The 19,669-nt window shown below is 45.9% G+C and overlaps 1 pseudogene; it reads left to right on the top strand.

Annotated features, from left to right (window-relative positions):
- LOC112394849 (cyclin-dependent kinase 1-like) overlaps positions 1-19,669 on the top strand; it is a 170,701-nt pseudogene that overhangs the window by 67,056 nt on the left and 83,976 nt on the right.

The raw sequence follows: 19,669 nt of genomic DNA on the forward strand, positions 1-19,669 counted from the left end.
CACACAAAACCCCCCCCCCCCCCCACCTTCCAAAAAAAAAAAAAACACACTCAAACACACACACACACACACACACACACACACACACACACCCTTCGATTCCTCAACATCTAGGGAACTCCCTATCTCAGTTCAATTTTCTCTTCTTGTGATCCTCAGAGCTTCCCTTCTTCTCTTTCTCATTTGAACTAGCCCCTTCCCCAGAAAAAAAAAAAAAAAAAAAAAAAAAAAAAAAAATGAGGGGAAAAGTGATCACAAAATGCAAAAAAAGTATCTGCCCAAAATGAAGTGACAGGTACACGTCATTGCAGACTAACAATCCAAGCAAATAGGAGAAAGACTTTAAAAAAGATTAAAAATCTAAAACATTCTCTGACTTTTTCAACATCTGGAGCAAAAGGACCCAACTTCCAGGGGAAACTGAAGGAAAAGAAAGGCAGTTGGAAAGCCATTCCCATGGTCAGCCAAGGCTCTCTGACCCAGCCTTCAAAAAAAAAAAAAAATCTAGGTTGGTCGCTCCCAGCTGAAAACTTCTACCCTCTCAGGAGCGACCTCTTCCCGGAACCAAGAAGAAGCCCGAGTTGTTTCACATGCCGCCTGCCTTCCTTTCCCCCCACATCTTACCTTTCCAGTTGAGCAGAAGATTTGGGGTCTATTTGTTTGTTTGATGTTTAATCAACTGAGTTTGCTGGGTATGTTTCCTCTTTGGGGAGGTTCAGATTCTGGAATCTTTCTGTCTCCTTTTCTTTTTCTTTCTCTCTGGAAGGGAGTGGCGGGGAAGAAGGAAGGAGGTGTTGGAGGTGCGAAAAGCAGGTCCTTGGTGGCTCGAGATGCTGGCGGCTTCGAGAGGGGAGGACACACTCCCTCTCGCTCTCAGTGAGTTGCATGCAAGAGGAGATGTGTAGGGCTGAGCTCTAAGCCTGAGACTGCCGGAGGAGCCCAGGAATTTCACGCACTCCAGAGCCGGCCCCTCCCTCTCCCACACAGACCCCGGCATTTAAAGAGACAGCCAGGCTGCCTGGCTCAGGGCTTCACCTCCTCCCTGACTGTTTTTCAAACAGCTGAGAAGATATCAACTGGGAGGGGCATTGTGCAGCCCCCTGCGACTAAGAGGCAGTGTCAGGAGCTCATTTCTCCCTTCATCCCAGCCTAGGAAGGGTCTTCGCTGGATCTGGAGCAGGAATTAAAGACAAAATCCTCATTTACAGCTTCAGTAGACTAAGCCACTTCCTCACTGGGGAAGATGCATGTGTCTCACTGCAGAATGAGGGAGTAGAGAGGACCCTGACCTACCAGTGTGCCTCAGTTTCCCTGAGCAGTCACTCCTCCTTACAAAATTAGGGCAAGCCCTGTGCATCTGGTGGAGGCTGTAACTAGGACACAAAGCCATTCCTCTGCAAGCCCTCTGAATGCCTGCTTAAGACAAGACATAGTGCGGGGGACTGGGGACACAAACGAAGGTGACAAATGGGGCTTCCCCTCCAAGGGCTCCTGGCAGGGAAGGCAGACAGAGGCACAGCCCACCCTATCTTCGGGGGCTGAGAGCTAAAAGAGACAGAGGCAGGAATCAGGCTCTGTGTTGGATCAGGCAGATGGTTCCCTTCTGTGGCTCGCACCCTGAGCTCAGGGCATTGCCACTGCACACCCAAACCCTTCAAAGTCCATCACCAGTTTTGCCAAAGTAGTCCACGTTTGTGAAAACATTTCCCCAGTCAAGCCTAAACAAGGGATGGCTGTCGGTGGCACCAAACAGAAGGTTCTGTTCATCATCGGGCCCTGGTGCCTCACAGTGGGCTAAACAGCCCTGCCCCTTTCTTCTCCTGCCTCCCCTTTCTAAGGGCTGCATGGCACTGGTCCTTCCTCCGGCCAGCGCCAACGGCAGGAAAAGCCACTAACAGCTGTTGAACACTCACCACGTGCCAGCACACGGGTCAGGTCATTCAGTCCAGTGAGGTTGCTGCCTGTTGACCACTGAGGTCCATTTTACAGTTGAGGAAATCAAAGCTTTATGGAGGGTCCCCGAAGGTCACACAGCAGGAAATAACCAAAATGAAGTTGAACTCATGTGTATCCAACTCCAGAGCCTGCCTGCTCAGCCTCACGTTACATTGCCTCCTTTTCGGGGAGGGTAGTAGTCCTTATATTTCTGCCCTTTACCGGACATGCTTCCAACCATCCTAGCGAACTTGAGGGCATGTGTACTCAGCCTCATTCTCACAGAAAACCCAACAAGTAGGTCAACTTTCCTGCCCCAAGGAGTCTTCCATGCTTTGGTGGAAGACAGAGATGTGTTCCTATAAAGCAAGGGGAAAATAACAGTCATGAAAGCAACGTAAAGAAAGCTCTATGGGATTGTCAAGAAGCAGATGATAACATTTTTTTTGGAGATTTGGGGGTATAAAGGCAAGCTTGGTAGACTAAAGTGGCATTTGGGCTGGGCTTAAATGGACACATGCAGTTCCAGCGTTACCAGTCTACATTTCCGTCTGTTTTACCTTTCAGATAATAATCTCACTTCCTTATATTTCTTTGGGTCCCCAGTCTTCAATACCTTAATGGTACCCAGCACATAATTGATTGATTTCATGTATGACACCTCACCTTTCACCAGTTTATGCTAGACCTGAAATGCCGTGTCTCCTGATCTATATCTTCCTTGCCTGGCCTTCCTTGAAGTCCATGTACCTTATTTGTTTTCAGAATGTGGAAGGGAACTTCAGAGGACACAGTGCAGGGGATTGGTCAAGCTGTCTAGAGCTCCTGTGGGAAAAACAATGTAAAGGATCATCACCATGATCCAGCAGGATATTGGAACTAGCCAGGGCAGCTATAGACTCACCTTTGGGAAGAGCAGGAAGAGACCTAAGGGGCCCCCTGGGGAATATGAGGGTATAAGCCCAAAGGGAGAGTCTGAGGACTCACTGCCCTGCAGATGTCACCTCCCATGGGACTCCTCCAGCAAACACCAGCTGTGGAAGGACATTCCCTCAAGAAGTCCACTGCATGTCTACAGGATGACCTAGGGTTAAAACACGTACCTGGATTCCAATCCCAACTTGACCACCTAAATTTCGTGTGATGTGAATAATTTTTTTCCCTCTCCAAGTCTCAGTGTTTTCACCTACAAAACGGAGATAATGCCTATACTTACTTCATAGGACTGTTTCGAGAATTAAATGATAAAATACATGCAGAACACCTGCCCCACCGAAATGTTTTAACAAATGTCCACTACCTTGGCCCAAGGGTCTGCCTCTGCCCCTGCATGGGGTTATTAACTTCGGGAAACTTTGCCCCTATAGTTAGCACTCCTTTATTTCATCATTTAATTTTTACTATTTTAGCTTACTCTGACATCTTAGGTACTATCATTTACTTGTTTTTAGTCCTTTTGCCTTTTACCTACTTTACCTTGTATACTTTGAGTATACTTGTCATTATCACTTTATTCCATTTAGTAGTTTCTTGGGCCTCTCAAGTGTTATTTACCTTTCAATTACTCTGGTGTATCCTTTTAGTCTGCCTTTTATTCTGAAATCTTTGGGCTCATTTTATCCCATTCCTCTACAGCATTTTAGCTAACTACCACTCCGTTCATTCTCAGTGATCCAGCATTCCCTCAGATAGTTCTGGATTTATGAGGCTGGATACGTACAAAAGAGCAGAGATGGACAACAATAAAGACAATAAGACATGTAATGCAACCATAAGCATAAAGCAATATCAGGTGTCTGCCCAAATGATGGTGCCACGCCAGCAATGGTACTGATTTTTTTACAGAAAGACTCAATGGAAGTAACTGAAGCCTTCAGAGACCCTGGCCTTTCACTGCTCTCACCTCTGTCCTGAGCGGCGAGGACCACAGTCAGAGGCCATTAGGTTAAAGGTTCCGTGGTGGACCTACCTTCTTCACTTGACTCTGAGGCTGCTGCCTTCACTCAGGTCAGGAGGAAAACAAAATGGGACAGGGTCTCTTCCAATTTTTCTCAAATGTGCCAGACCAGTGCTTTCAGAATGGAACAAGGAACAATTTTATTACTAATCAAAAGAAGAAGTTGTCCATGACATTCTGGGGAAAAAAGTCAAGTTGATATAATGATAGTAATAATAATAAACACCACCACCAATCTGGGCCTCCACTTGGTAGCATCCTAGTTAAGATCCCAAGGCTCTGCAAAGAGCACATCTAAGTTCAAATCCCAGCTGCACCATTTGCTGGCCATGAGACCTTGGCCAAGTTATTAACATTTCAACTCTCAGCTTTCTCATCTGTGAAGTGGGAATGATAATGATACCATCCTCAAACATTTCCTGTGACAATTCTATCAAAAGCACCTGTCATAGTAAATGGCACTTGGAAGGTCCATAATGGAGTATCAGTTATCATTATCAGAGTGAGATTTAATATCTGAGGTGGCATGGCAGCAGCCAATCAGACTGGAGGCTGGCCATAAGCAAATGGTTTGATCCTAACAGGACCTACCAGCTATCGGCCCTGATCGTTAGCACTATTTTCACCACAATGGAGTATCAGTTATCATTATCAGAGTGAGATTTAAAATATTTAATATCTGAGGTGGCATGGCAGCAGCCAATCAGACTGGAGGCTGGCCATAAGCAAATGGTTTGATCCTAACAGGACCTACCAGCTATCGGCCCTGATCGTTAGCACTATTTTCACCTGCCTGGTACTAAGGTAAGCACTTGGCATGCGTTATCTCGTTTAATCTTCACAGCAAGTTGGCTTTATGTTATTTATCAAAATATATGCAATTGCATATTTATAAATAAGACTATGCCTATAAAACCAGGGTTATAGATAAAAGACTTAACATATACCTTTCTGTTGCCCTAATGACTCTTGGTATGTGAATTTCAGGTTGCTTTGGGAGTCTTTTGCCTTCATTACACAGGTTCTTTCTTTTACTTACTGATTCTCTCAATAATCTTTGGGAAACAATGATACTGGTCAATGGCCTCAGTTTCTTCATCCATTAAATAGGTATACGTACCGTCCTCTCTTTCTGAGTTCCCACTGCTCTACCCTAACAAACCCTGGGAATGTCAAAGGCTTGTCAAGCCAAGACCAAGTCACAGAACTTGGGCATTAGACAGTTCTGCTAATCCCCAGCCAGCACTGCAGTTGAGTCAAGGTCTCGGATCCCCGCCTCCCTTGCTCCTGAGCAGATTTCGAATTCAGCCTCAAATGCTATTGGCTCAAAGCGGTTCATCCAACGCCACTTTCGACTATCCCTTACCCTGTTCTCTCCTCTGCTCCCACAAGAGCTGGGCTGCATTGCTGCCTCCTGGAGTCTGCATTCCGTCCCCCACGTGACGGTGTTTCCAGTGGTATTAATAAGTGACTGCTTATTAATTAGTATTATTAGACATGCACTGAGCAGTGTAGACAGTAACACAGAGGGGCCTGGTATCCCCAAGGAGAGAACTTATACAGAAAGAGTTAAACCTGCAGTCCAGCAAGAGGACACGGCCAGCAGTGAGTCAGGGGGAGTCAAGAGCAACACTCCCCAAATTCTGCAAGCGGCACCTAACCCAGAGAACTGTTCGTCACAGGATGGAAGGAGAACACGTGGATGTGGGATTTACAGGCGTGTGAGGACATAAGCCCAAAGGGGAGCCTAAGCATTCAGGCCTTGAGGGGGTTAGTTCCCAGGGAATGTTTCTAATTCCAGGCATCCCTTCCACCAGGGTATCAGCCCCCCCTACCCACCCACCCCCAAAGAGGCTGCAGGAAAGGCTAGCTCCCAGGAAGGCAAAAAGTCTTTAACTTCCAACTCCAGTGGGGAACCCTCTACCCTCATTTTCTTTCCCTGCTTACTCCATGGAAATAAAATATTCTCAGGCGCTTGCGGCAGTAGAACCCTCTCAGCCACCTCCCTGAATGCAGCAACCATTGCCAGCTGAGAGGAGCCAGCCTTTGGGACAGGACTGCCGATTCCAGCCTCGGGGAGATCCTGGCTAGGACGCGGAATGGCATCCCTGTGCTGCATCCTTCTTCCCCTGAGCACCCAGGAGCAAGCAACTTGACCAGACTGATGATGCAAGAATATCTCACCAAAAACTTTACAAGAAAAACGCTAGAAGGAGACTATTACCTCCCACGCTGATAATTTTCAGAGCAATTCTAGAATTTCCTGCTTGGGGATCACATTTTAATATGGTCCAGATATATTTGGAGTGTTTAATGGGTTTGAATGTTTGAGTGGCAGGGAGTTACCTATTAATACTTGGTGGTTGCTTTTAAAAAAAAAAAATCATCATTTGCTCCATTTATGACAGAAGTTCTTGTCTGTTTTAAACTTCATTCCTCCCACCAGCTAGGTAAGAGCGGACAGCTGGCACAGGCCACTTTCAGATCGAGTGCCGAGAGGGCAGGACTTGCATCTCTGCATAGTGCAGTGGCAAAGGGCGTGAACTCCAGCTCCAGACCGCACAGGCTGGAATCCAGCTCTACAGCCCACAGGCCACAGGACCTTGGGCGAGTTGCTTGACCACTCTGCACCTCATTTCCCCTTCTATGTAATGAGGATCACAATAGTTCCTACCTCACAGACTTGTTAGGAGGATAAGTGAGCTAATATTCTTAAAGTATTCAAACAGTGGTATTCACAGTGTAGAGGCTATGTGTGTTACTTAAATAAAAAATAAAACAACTTCCCATGGGCACTACTTCCCAGGAGGCCCTTAATAAAAGCTTCCTAACAATGGCAATGGTGATGTGCTGGTTCTAGAAAAATCTCAGGATCATGGGCAGGAAAGATATCCATTCTGCTATCATTCCTGGAGGTTCAATCAGCCCCAGTTCTGGTGCCATTTGCCCTGTGTCCCTCCCCAGCCCCTGCTTCCCATCGTCTCTCCCTCTCCCTCTGCTGGACGGCCCTCATATCATCCCTGCCCCTTCACACTGTAAAGCCAGCTCAGCCCGGGTGCAGGCAGGAAAGGCAGCACCAACAGCGATGATCTTGTGGAGACGCGCAAGATGCGCGCCCCATCTCCATTCCCATCCCCAGCAGCAGCCATTCTCTCGGACCCACGCACCAGGACTATTCTTAAATGATATACTTTTGCCCGGTTGTGGAGGGAAAAAAAAAGAAAAGAAAGAAAGAAACACCCTCCTCAGGATTCAAGCTGAAGATGGAATGATTGCCAAATGCTAACAGCTTTTCAAACAGGCCGCAGTTAAAAATACGTCTGAAATGGTTTTAACTCAAACTCAAAAAATAGCTTAACCGACTGTGGAGCTGTAGGCAGTAGGGGGTGGGGAAGCTGACGAGGAAGAGGGATTCCCTTCAGAGGGGCCCAAGGCAAACCCTCCACAGGGACACAAGAGAGGCGCCTGGCTTATTTCTCCATGGGAATAATACCTTTTGAAAACACAGACCAGATCTCCAGGAAATGTGGTGACACCAGAACGCTTGAGCTGCTCCCTACGAGGAGACACTCCCGATATGGGCCAGACTGTGTGGCTTCCTGGACCTTCACTACGCTCAGTGTGACCACAGCTGTACCAGCATTGCCTCTGAGTGGGTCAGCAATGCAGAATCTCAGCTTCTACCCCAGCTCCAAGCCCAGCAGACCTGCTGAACCGGAATCTGCACTTCAACAAGATGCCCAGGTGATTCAGACTCAAACTCCAATGTCATGGGTGTTACCTTGGACTCTGTCATGACACCTCACCCCTAAAAAGGATTGCATTCAACATATTTCTCCCCATTTACTTATGAGGAAACTGAGGTACAAGGAAGGACTCATCTAAGGTCACGGGCTGAGTCAGGCTAACAGTATCATCCGCAGTTCCACCCCCTCCCCGACGGCTTTAAGTCCCAAATTAGGCTTCAACATCAGACCTAGCCAAGGACAGCAGAGAATTTCTGATGCTTTCTTTCTAGCGGCAAAGGACCTAGAACATAAAACAACAGCTTAAAGCAAAGTTTCTCCAAGTAGGTTCAGTAGGTCACTATACCTATCAGATACTCTGAAAAACTCGATTGTCAAATACGATCAGAAAATCCATAATCACACGAATATATTTAAGTCTCTGAGAAGTCTTGCAGAAGAGAAACTTGCTTAACATTGTTTAATATAATGTTCTCCAAAGTTATTTTACCACAAAACCCTTTTTTCCACATAGGAGACCTGTTAATATGAATGACATCACGTTCTGAGAAATACTAGTTGGGATTCACCAACCAGTCGCATGTTCAACCATTTAATCACACGCCCAACCAGTCTGCCGGAAAGCAAAATGTTTCATGATGTTTTGTAAAGGTGGGCGCAGGGGGAGGAGTTCCTTTTATAGCAGCCCCCAAAACATCATCATCCAACCTGATATTGATCACTTCCTGCAGCAGGGAGCTCGCTACCACACAAAGCAACCCAACTCATCCTTGGATGACTCCAGTATTTAAAAACGTTATTACATTAAGCCAAAATCCTCCTTCTTGTAACATCTTGAGCAACGATTGCTTAAAATGTATCTTCAGCACCAGTGTGCATAGGGATTTGATCCTTGTTTCTAACAGCTACCCTTCACATGCAACTCTAGCAGTAATAGACTAATAAGTCTGCTCTGTCCTCTGCAGTCTAGACCTTCAAATATTTCTCAGAATCATAGAATTTAGAGCTTAAAAGTATTTTAAGTATTACCTAACCCAACCTTTTTATTTTACAGATGAGAAAGCCATGTCCAAGAGCAATCACATTACTTGCCCAAGATCAAACAGACAGTAGAAACTTAACCTGGGAGACTGGATTTGAATATAATAGGGTGCGTGTGTTCTTTCCTTAGAGGGAGAACTTTCTTTCCTCACAAGGAGCTCCTGGGTGTTTGAGGTTCATGTTTAACCTCCAAGGCCCATCGTAAAGAATCACACAGCCTCCTGCATCCTTCCTCCTGGTATCCCTTTCAGATGCCACACTGGGGGCCAGATGACTCACAGAGCTCACCCAGCGTGGGGAGTTGTGTTCCAGCCTCTCCCCTCCTGGGGTGGCCAAGCTGGGACTCTTCTTCACCCCACGCTGCCTCCTCACCATCGATGCCATCTGCACCCTCCTTCTCAAGGATCACCATCTGCTTTCCTGATACCACTCAGCCACCCCCAGCACTTTGCTTGGTTCCCTAACCCACTGCTTGGGCCACTCTCCTTGTAACTTGTGATTTCCCTTTTTTCTTCCCTTTCCACAGTCTTCATCCACTCATTCTTTCACCTCCTCAGCCCACAACTTCATGAGCTTGCAGGCGTACAATCTCCTATTTCCTCACTCTCTCTCACGCCAAGCCCCCACTAACCTAGAAATTCCATCAGAGCCCATTGCTTGGGCTAAGATTTTGCTGCTAGGCTATATATGTCTGCTGAATAAATAAATGAGGTTCTTTCTTTCTTCTGTTCTTCTATGCCAACCTGGCCTCGCACATTCTTTAACACCATCACATAAGCCCACCTGCCCCTCTTCCTACTAGTATACTCCCTTCCTACAAAGCAGTTAAGGGCTGGGTACACACTAGGGGTTAGGTAAATGCAGAGCGATGGTACTAGTTCACTAAGAAATATTCCTAAAGATGACTACTGCTCCTTTACTCCCTAGACAGGAGGGCAGTGATCACATATATGTAACCATACATAGCATTTAAAAGTTCTCAATAAATACGTGATAAATGAATTTTTTTTTAAAGTTTGGGCACTTATGAAGCCCATAATGATTTCCACTTGTTTAACATCTATTCTGTGCTGGACATTTCACATGTATTATCTCGTTTAATACTTGGAAGAGCTATAAGGCTGGGGCAAGAGGTTCAGGGAAGCAATTCAGATCTACGGCATTCTGGCTTCCGTACCTGTGCACTTCCCTCTTCCTCTCTGCACCCCCAAAGGTATCCACCAAAAGGGTCCAAGGCCGGGTCCCTCATTTAAATGGAGATTAGTTTCAGTTCCCTACTTTCTTTCTCTCCTTTCTAATCAGTAGTTCTCCTGTTCTCTGACGTTCCCTTTCCCTGTCTACAACTCCTTGAGAAACCCTTCCCACCCTTCCCATTCTTCACCGCCCACTGGACGTGTGGCAAATACAGGCATTAGCAAACAAAAGTTTTATACCAAAGGTCACTCTGGAAGCAAACCGGAGCCCTATGTGAAGCGTAACTGTGAGAAACAGATTCCAGTGATTAATGCCCTATTCACACTGGAGGTGAAAACAGACTTTAGGCAATTGTTGACTAAGAAAATCTCAAAGTGTGAAAATCTGGCATGTAACTATGGGGAACAGGGAATCATCCTCTTCCCCCACCAAATGCTCTGATGCATCTGCTTCTAAACTCTGAATTAACTGGTTCAAGTCTTCTCTCTTCTTTGCAGCCTCTGGTAATAAGTTGGCACTATCGATGCCAAACACTGGAAAGAAAATTAAAAGACTAGAAAATCAACCAAACATGGATAAATCACCTCTGAAGCATCCAAATATATCAACAGCCTCACATTTTTAGTTTTCGAAGGTTAACTCTCCGTTTTGCTCTTCCATGCCCCATCACCTTATCTCCAGTTTGTCTTCTAATTCATGTAACAAGTGTGGGTCACTTCAAAAGCTGATGATCTCCACCCCCTCTTAGTTTTATTGCTTAGGCCTGAAGCACATGTAGACCATGTTGCTGAGGATGGGCAAGATCTCTACAGTAGACACCAGGGGGGGAAAAAGGCAAGATGCCCCTTTTACTTCCTGGAAAAGTCAAGGAAAAATGATGACATGCCCATGCTTCAAGCTAACTTCCTCACTCTCCTAAATCACACGCCATCTTCCTTCACGTCAATCTCTCGGGTGAAGTGACATGCAGAACAGCTCTGCTGGAAGGTGAGACATACCGGGCTTACAAATACAGCTACCTAAACCTCTTTGCTTTGGCTCCCAAGAGCTGGTGACCCTTGCTGATTGGAAGTGGTCTCTTCCACTAGGTTTCTTTTTTAAGCTGTATGTTGACTTTTTTCCCTTTTTAAACTTCTTTTTAAACTTGCAAATCTCTCCTAATCCAGAGGACTTTATTAACTCTCTCCCTCTCTCTGGATTTTCCTCCAAGAGTCTACCAAATTATTCTTGGGCCTAGATTCATTTACTAACCATATCATATTCCAAGTAGAGAGAACACAGTAGTAAACAAGACAAACAAATTTCTGTCCTCATGTACCTTATATTCTAGTAGGGGTAAGGAATAGAAAATAATAGAGCACATGAATACATGAGATACTTTCAAAGAGTGATAACTACTATGAAGAAAACAAAATCATAGAATTTTATAAAAGTAGCTAGGGGAAAGAAGAACAGTTTTAGACTGCATGGTCTAAAAGGCTTTTCTGGAAACAAAAGGTTTTTTTGACTTAAATCCTGACTAATAGGAAGTATCCCATCATGAATGAATACTTTCTTTCAGGATGATAGGACAAATATTACTTGGTAAAATTCCAGCTAAAAGACAAGTAAAATTTCAGAAATAGCATTAAGGTGCATCATTCTTAGAAGTCAGTCTATAAAATGAGGTGAGAGACGTTTGTTATAGAAAGGACATGAGAGCAGGGGAGAATCAAGCCATCCAAATATTTTTCTTACCTCAGGGAACATGTAACCACTTCCCAGGAATTTGTAAGCTTCAGGTTTTTATAGCACAGGGGTTAAGAGAATCGACTCTAGAAGCAGACTACCTGGTATCAAATCCTGGCTCTGCAATCTACCATCTGTGTGATCTTTGGCAAGTTATGTAACCTCTCTGTGCTTCATTTTGCTGATTTATAAAATAGTTATAATAATGGTACCTACCTCAAAAGGTTGTTATGATAATTAAATCAGTTAATATTCGTAAAGCACTCATAACAAATCACAGAATATAGTATGTGCTGTATAAGTATTACCATCATATTGCCAGGTGCATCCTTTTATGAGCACCCGTGCACACATCAGCATCAGGCATTCTCACAGCACACTCCTCAGGGCAATCAGTGCAGAGAGCCCTGTGCACACTGAGGGATCCTGATCCCAGCAGGAAGCTGATTCAAGCCTAAAGAGACTTTTTCTCTTTACAAAGTCAGAGATGGAGATTTAGTTCATATAGAGTTGTAGAGGCCTCTGATTCCTTTAGAACCCACTCAAGTCACACAGTGGTTCACAGGAGTCACAAATGGAGCCCCAGTATTCCCACGACTTTTCCCCAGGTCTCTTCTTGGCTATAACCATTAACTGAAGTCCAGAGTGGTCAGTCACCAGATAACAGTACTTGTTAGGGGAAAAGGGCAGCCTGCCCAGAGTCACAGCTCATCTAATTCCTGTGTGAGCTATAAGCTTGCCCAAGGCTTAGCATCTAGCATATTGTCTAGCATATCAAAAGTGCACCCAAAATATTTGTGGAATAAATGAATTGTGGCTCTTTCATTATGTTTGTGCTTCAGGTGGACAATAATATACACCCTATAATTAATATAAGCATCTGCTTTCTTTCCCGCACCACTAGGAGGAAAACTAAATAAATGAGGCATTCTAAAACAATCAGTTGGCATCACAGAATAAGAGCAAATGTGAAAGTGGTCGTTAGTTTTTAGGGTGGACATTCATTCAGCAAGTCCTCAACAGCTTGCTACTCTGGGTTTATCTCAACTCTCCTGTGGGGCAATCATTATTAGAGTAGTTTGTGGACAATTTCCCCTCAAATTCCCTACAGAAGTGTATTGCTTGCAGAATCATGGAGAGCTCCCAACAGCTTCCCGTTCGGCAGAGCAGCCTCAGTTTTCTCAGGACCACGGAGAGCTCCCATGCTGCTCAGCAGGTTGTACGGGACTTGCCATCTTTCACAATCACTGAGAACTCCACCAGGAATTGCAGACTGATGACCCCTAGTGAAACCGCCTCCACTGCGATTCAAATATTGGAATGGGGCAAAAGGTGACTGGGGTAAAAAGTGTCCCAAAGTCCAAGAAATAGCCAGAGAATCTGCTATCCCGCGGTATGACACAGAGCAGGCCTGAAGACAGCAAACTAATGATTGCAGCTACCTTGTGCCAGATCGGCATTTTTATTTCCCTTTCCCCCACCCCCCAAAGTTAAATGCCCAAGGTGAATTCAAAACCTGCAGTCCAAACTGTGATCAGATCAGCGTGGCTGCACCAGACGAAACTGATCTTATCTGAATGGTGACTTTTATCCACTTTGGAGAGCAGAACTCATGACAATAATAAGGAGCGACAGAAATGGGAGGAAGAACAGTCACAGCAGAGCCAGGAAAGAATTCACTTTACTATCATTTTGGAGGATTAATTCTAAGCTTCCCTCCTATAAATGTCGTTTTTCACTTCAGCAGGAGGTCTGGGGTCTGAAATTATTCTAGCCAACTTGCTGAATGCACCACTTTGCACCTGATTTGCAATGCATTTCTGCTTCCTCCTACCAAGTGCAATGATGTTTGCTTAATGGTCACCTGGCCCCCTGCATGCTCCACTCCCCTGGTGTGAGGAGGTATACACACTGGAGGTCAGGTGGGAGAATGCAGTTGTTAGGAAGGCCTGAGGGTATGTAGGTAAGGAGATACGGTGTGAGCTTACAAGCACAAAAAAGGTATACAGACTCTCACAAAGAATAGGATTGTATGGCTGCAAGGGGTAGAGGGAAGGCAAAATGTGTTGAAGCAACTGTGTGTGCTTTAAATAATGTATTATATCTAGACCTGGACCCGCTAGGTCCCTTACCCACTAGCCAGTTAAAGTGAGAGGATTATATAATTACCTGGATCCTCCTTAATTGGATGTACTAAGTATTTCCAGTCTCGTCTCCTCAGCAGCCCCCTAAATTCCAGCCTCACTGTATTAATTGCCTTTCTTCAGACTTGCTACATAATTTTACACCTCCATGTTTTTATTCATGCTGTTCCCTGTCCCAAAACTCCCTCCTACTTCCTCCTCTCCATCTCCCCATTCAGTTAAAATCATATTCACGCTTCAAGGCCCAGATCAAAGGCCACCTCCTCCACAACACTAACCCCTAACTCTCCCCCATAATTATTATTCACTCCTTCACCTCTGTCCTCACAACAGGCTATTTTTAACTCACATTAGAGCTATTTGCTTGCATGTTTCTCTCCCCCACTAGATTGTAAACTCCTTGAGAGCAGCAGTTTTTTTTAAATAAATTTTTGTATTCATGGCAGCACACTGGAGTTTCTTGATCATGGGTATATCATAATACATTTTTAAGTAAATGAATGATTTTTTTTTAATGTAACAATATAAAGCAAAAACCAGAATACCTTCCTCAGTCACTTTTTGCTGGATGTTTGTACAATAACTTGGAAATGGTCAAATCCTTCCAGGTGCTGATTTTCTTCCACCAGCTTAGCAATCAGGAGAGGGAGGAAGAAGAATTGACCATAAGTCTCTAGTGTGCCTGGCTAGGGCTGCATCCATAATCCCCAACAATAAACAGGATGGAGCCTTTGCCTTAAGATCAGAGTGCTCTTACTTGTGCCACTCTTACTTGTGCCACTGGTGACATCTCTCCAACTGATGGTCAGATTCTGGACACTACTTTTGACCCCAAGGTGCTTACTTGATATTTCCTACCCTAGCAGACTTATCTGAACTCAACTTCTGGACTTTTAAGAGTTATGGTCTCTCTGATTTTACAAGTCCTAGCTTTCCCCCCAAAATTCACACTCTTTCCTACAAGCTCTCTACTATCCTCTGAACCCCAGGTCCTGGATCCTTCAAGGCACCTCTGTGCCAAGTGCCAATGTATCAGCCCGGAGTGGCTGTATGTGTGAGTGTGGATGTGAACATGACTAGACACAGCAGCATGTGTGTATAGTTGTTTACACTCGGCCTCACTCTGTGTGTCATTATACAAAGGTAGGAGTATACTCCCATTAGGAACAGGGCACTCCTCAAATCCTCATGGGAAGAATGTTGAGAAATTTGATGCCAGAGAAATGCCTCCACTGCCTCTCTCATAAACTTTCTACCTAGGAGCAATTGTCAGTTCCCAGGACCTGCATCACCCACATCTGGCACTCTTAGAATTGAGTCTGACCATGGGAGGAGAGAGTGGAGGTTGCCGAGTCTCATGTGGAGTTACCTCATCCCTGGTGTCCTCTGGAAGATGCCAGTGCTGAGCTTTGTTTTCCAGTTTCCCCACTCCACGCATCTCCCATGACTGGCTTCTTCAGGTACCACCCCCATATCTTGCTCAATTCCTTTCAGATTTCTCGGCTGAATCTTGATGGGTGGATTATGACCTTCCCATCTTGCTCAGCCCACTGAACTCTGTGTCCTTTGATTTTCATTTATCCGCTCCCTGAGTCTTGAGCTGTAAGTGGGCTCTGTCTTCTGGGTTAGTCCAAGAATACTACCTTCCCTGCCCCTGACAAGCTGAGGAACATGCAGGGCACTTGAGATGAGAAGAGAAGGGAAAAGTAACACCATGCTCTAATAGATGCAACAGTCCTGCATCCTGAATGATCATTTTGTCTCACTTTCTAAAAACTTAGTGGTTAATTTCCACTGCTCCATGATCATCTCTCATTTTTTCCCCCAGTAGCCACTATTTCTGCCAGAACCAAAGGAGTTAAAGAAGCAGCCAACATGTAATGCAAGAAGTATAACTCTGAGTTTGAACTTATCTCTACTTCTTTGAGTTCTGGGACATACCTATCTTGGGCCTCACTTTCCCCATCTGCAACATACTTAACCCAGGACTCTGATGACTGAACCAGGCAGCATAAGTGACAATGTCCAGGACAATGCCTGGCACGTAAGAGAAACAATTTGTTCCTGAGCCCTGCGGAGCTGCCCTCGAGGATTCTATGGTTAGTGTGGACTTGTGGCAGGTGGGGGCAGCAGAGGGCCACTGGGGGAGTGGAAGAAAAGGTAGGAGGCCCAGGTCTTCCGAATCCTTGGTTCTGGGAGACAGGTTCCAAGAGCAGGCATCTCAAGACAGGTCAGGTCCTCTACCAAAGAAATACAGGAGAGAGAGCAGGTAGGTACACAGAGGCCTACCTGAGATAAGAGAGGGTCATGAGGTCAAGATGTCAAGAATTCATGAGAGAATTGGCACCACGGAGCCAGCCATGCTAGCTGGAGAGCCTGGGGTGCCAGACAGAGAGGTCAACAACCTGCAGTTACAGAGATTTAGTGGCTTCTCAGAGCTGCCACACCACTGGAAACAGGTTTTCCTTGGCCTCAGCAAAGGCAGCCCACATCAGCAAAACTATTTTGTTGGGGGAAATTTTTTTATATATATATAATAATTCATACCCTTAGCCAAACTATAAAGATTTAAGAGTTTCTTCTGGCCTCATCATGTCCCTGTCTTGAGGCACTTGCTAAAAAGCTCATCCTTGCAGCTTCTTTGTCTCTTATTCCCAAGCTGCAAAAATAATTCTCAAAGAGGCTGCCTCAGGACCCTGGGCCAGGTGTCAAATGTCCACCCTCCGAAATCATGAAGGCACCTGAAACTGTTTCATCATATGTAGAAAGAGGGGACTGGATAGGGCCTTTTTCTTCTTCTAAAGCCTCTCAGAGTCTAAAGCTGAAAGCTTTTCCTTCATTCACTGTGTACTAAGTGGGAGCTCCACTTTGTGCGACCCCCTTTGGTGATGATATCACCTTACAGCCAGGGACCCCAGGTGGAGTATTAGAGCTGGAGTTCAACTGTCCCCAGCATTGACTCCTGGGGCTTTGGTGCCATTCAGGCCTTAAAGGTGTACATACCACATATGGGTCTTGCCAAAACCACCCCTAGCTGCACATTACCTGGGAAGCTTTTCAAAAACCTATCTATGACCAAGCTCCCATCACCAGAAATTTTTATTTTATTAGTCTGGGGTAGGGTAGGAATAATGATCAAAATATCTACTGACCAGTAGGGCATGAGCCCAGCCAGTCAGACGGTTGCTGGCAGGACGCCATACCTGCATGTACACACTAAACGTCAACCCTATCCCTGGGCCCCGTTATCAATATGTTTAAAAAGCAGCCCAGGTGATTCTTACATGCAGCCAGAGGGGAGAACCACTGGGCTAGACTTTGCCTCTGAGTAAATGTCCAGTGACTGAAGACTCCTCCATGAATGAGAACGGCTCACAGACAAATTGACCTAAGACGCTCTCTGCACTAGAAAAGCAAGCAAGGAGATGACGTTGTGATCACAGGACACACACAGAGGATTCCATGGTCTTTGAGGGCAGGGACAATGTTACCTCTCTGTCTTCGACCCTCCAGTGCCTCTCACAGCACCTGGCAGGCAGTAGGGGGTCAGTAACATCTGATGATGAATGAATAGCACTGACCCTCCGTGGGCTTCTGTCGTAAGGCTATATGATCTACACAGCCCCACGGAGGATGCACGACCAGAGCGCAAATACTGCTCATGCACCCTGTAATTCAGGCTGTACTTCCACTGGCTGAAGGGAGGGGGCGCTGTCGCTCATCTCTCACATCAAGCGCCTGCAGGGCATCACTAAGCGCTTAGGAGAAAGTGGGGCCCCTGTCTTCATCCAACCACCCCACCCCATCATTCTCCTGGGTCGAGGGGAGCTTGCTGTGCGGGTGTGTTTCCAGCCTCAGCAGCCAAAGCCTGTGATCTTGTCTGCAGGAATTTGGAGGGCTGATTCAGCTCTTCCTAAGTCCCCTGGTCTGCCCCTGGGCCTGCTGTCCCAGCCTGAACCATGATGGCCCCTCGTCCGGGCTTCTCCTGCCGCTCCCCTCACCCCATGCAGCACTGACCCACTTCTGCCATCTGCGCCATGGTGTGGGTCCTTGGCCGAAACGGAAAAAAAAAAAAAAAAAGACGGCCATTTGGAATCTTAATGAGACCAAGTTCATTTCATTATGTTGTCATTTCATATTTCACCGCTTTGACGGTGAAGGCACAGGAGACCCCAGAGGGCCTTTCTGCTTTGCACACAGGGTGCAGAGGCAGGAGAAGGAAGGGGGTACATGACTGACAGGAGACCACGCCCCCTCCATCACCCTCTCTGCCCACACCAAAACCAAAGTGGGGGGAGGGCTGGTCCTTTCCTTGGAGACTGGTGATGACAGCCAGATACAGGAGGCTGAAGGAGCACCTTTCCTTACAGAGGGGCTCTGATCAAACCGGGGCAGGAAGGGAGGAGCCCTCCTCAGTGCCGAGCTCTAACATGTTCTCAAGTACAAACAGAGCTGGCCTCGGGGCATCACAGAAATTGCCATTATAAATTCAGATGGCGCACCAGGGGGTGCCTCGCTTTCTATTATTGTGGTTGGTCTCAGGAGCCACTCCAGCAATAGGATCTCAAAAGTGCAAGTGCTACCCCCGGGGGCACCATTAGAAACACATTATTTTAAAGCACCACAATAAAGCATGAACTCAAACAACTTCATTGAAATAAAGATTAATATGGAACATGTGTTCCTCAGCCTCCTCCCACCCACACACCCTACAACCCATGCCTTGCTCCCCTGCACAAACACCTGGTAGTCCACTCACTAGACCACCTGCCCAGCCTGCAGTTCAGGGCTTGATATGATAGGAGACATGGAACTTGGGTGAGCCTCAGGAGACAAGGATGTAGGAAGGCCAAGCCACGCCAGGCACAAGGGGAAGCAGCAGAGAGACCACTCTTGAGATTCCAGGCCCGTGAGCCAGTGGGATGCAGTGTACAAAGGCCCGGACTGGAGTGGAAAGTCCTGCACCTCGCCAGATTCAGCCGCTAAGGAGAGGCATTAACCCGAGCACATCATTTAACCCCTCAGAACCTCAATTATGTTTTCTATAAAAGAAAACTAAATGTCCTTCCTTATTATTCCTGTTTCACAGGGTTATGGTGGGGATGAAACAAGGTAAGGCAGGTTGTATGAAACGTCATTCAAACCGGAACACACCATCTCAACATAAGATACATGCTACGTTTTACTGTGCTTCACAGATATTATGTTCTTCACAAATTGAAGGTTTGAGGCAACCCTGTGTGGAGCAAGTCTATCGGTGCCATTTTTCCAACAGCTTTTGCTCACTTCATGTCTCATTTTGTGTCACATTTTGGTAATTCTCACAGTATTTCAAACATTCTCATTATTATTATATTTGTTATGATGATCTGTGGCCAGTGATCTTTGATGCTACTACTGCAAAAATATTACAACTCGCTGAAGGTTCAGATGATGGTTAGCATTTCTGCAATGAAGTGTTTTTTAACTCAGGCATGTACGTTGTTTTTTAGACATAAGGTCATTGCACACTTCATAGACTACAATATAGTGTAAACATAACTTTTATATGCACTGGGAGACTGAAAAATTCACGTTTTTTTTCGATATTTGCTTTATTTCAGTGGTCTAGAATCTAACCCACGATAATTCCAAGGTATGCCTGTATGCCCTTCTGCAGGGTGTGGTCCGGGGAAAGGGCCTCAGTTTCTCCGGCCACTGAGCCATAGGAAAGCAAGTAAGGCCCACCACCGGCAGATACAACACCTTCCTCTTGGCTCGGCCCAGCTGCGGACTGGGGGGCAGCCAGGGCTTGGACACTCTGGCTTTTTTTTTTTACATAGGCCCAGGAGACACAGGCAGAACAGTAGAAGTGGACGAATGAAAAAGAAAACAGATGACCTTCTACCAAACAAGAGCAAAGGGACTTCCCTGGTGGCGCAGTG

This window comes from Neophocaena asiaeorientalis, unplaced genomic scaffold, assembly GCF_003031525.2.
Source record: "Neophocaena asiaeorientalis asiaeorientalis breed wild unplaced genomic scaffold, Neophocaena_asiaeorientalis_V1.1 scaffold49, whole genome shotgun sequence".
Classification (NCBI taxonomy): Eukaryota; Metazoa; Chordata; class Mammalia; order Artiodactyla; family Phocoenidae; genus Neophocaena; species Neophocaena asiaeorientalis.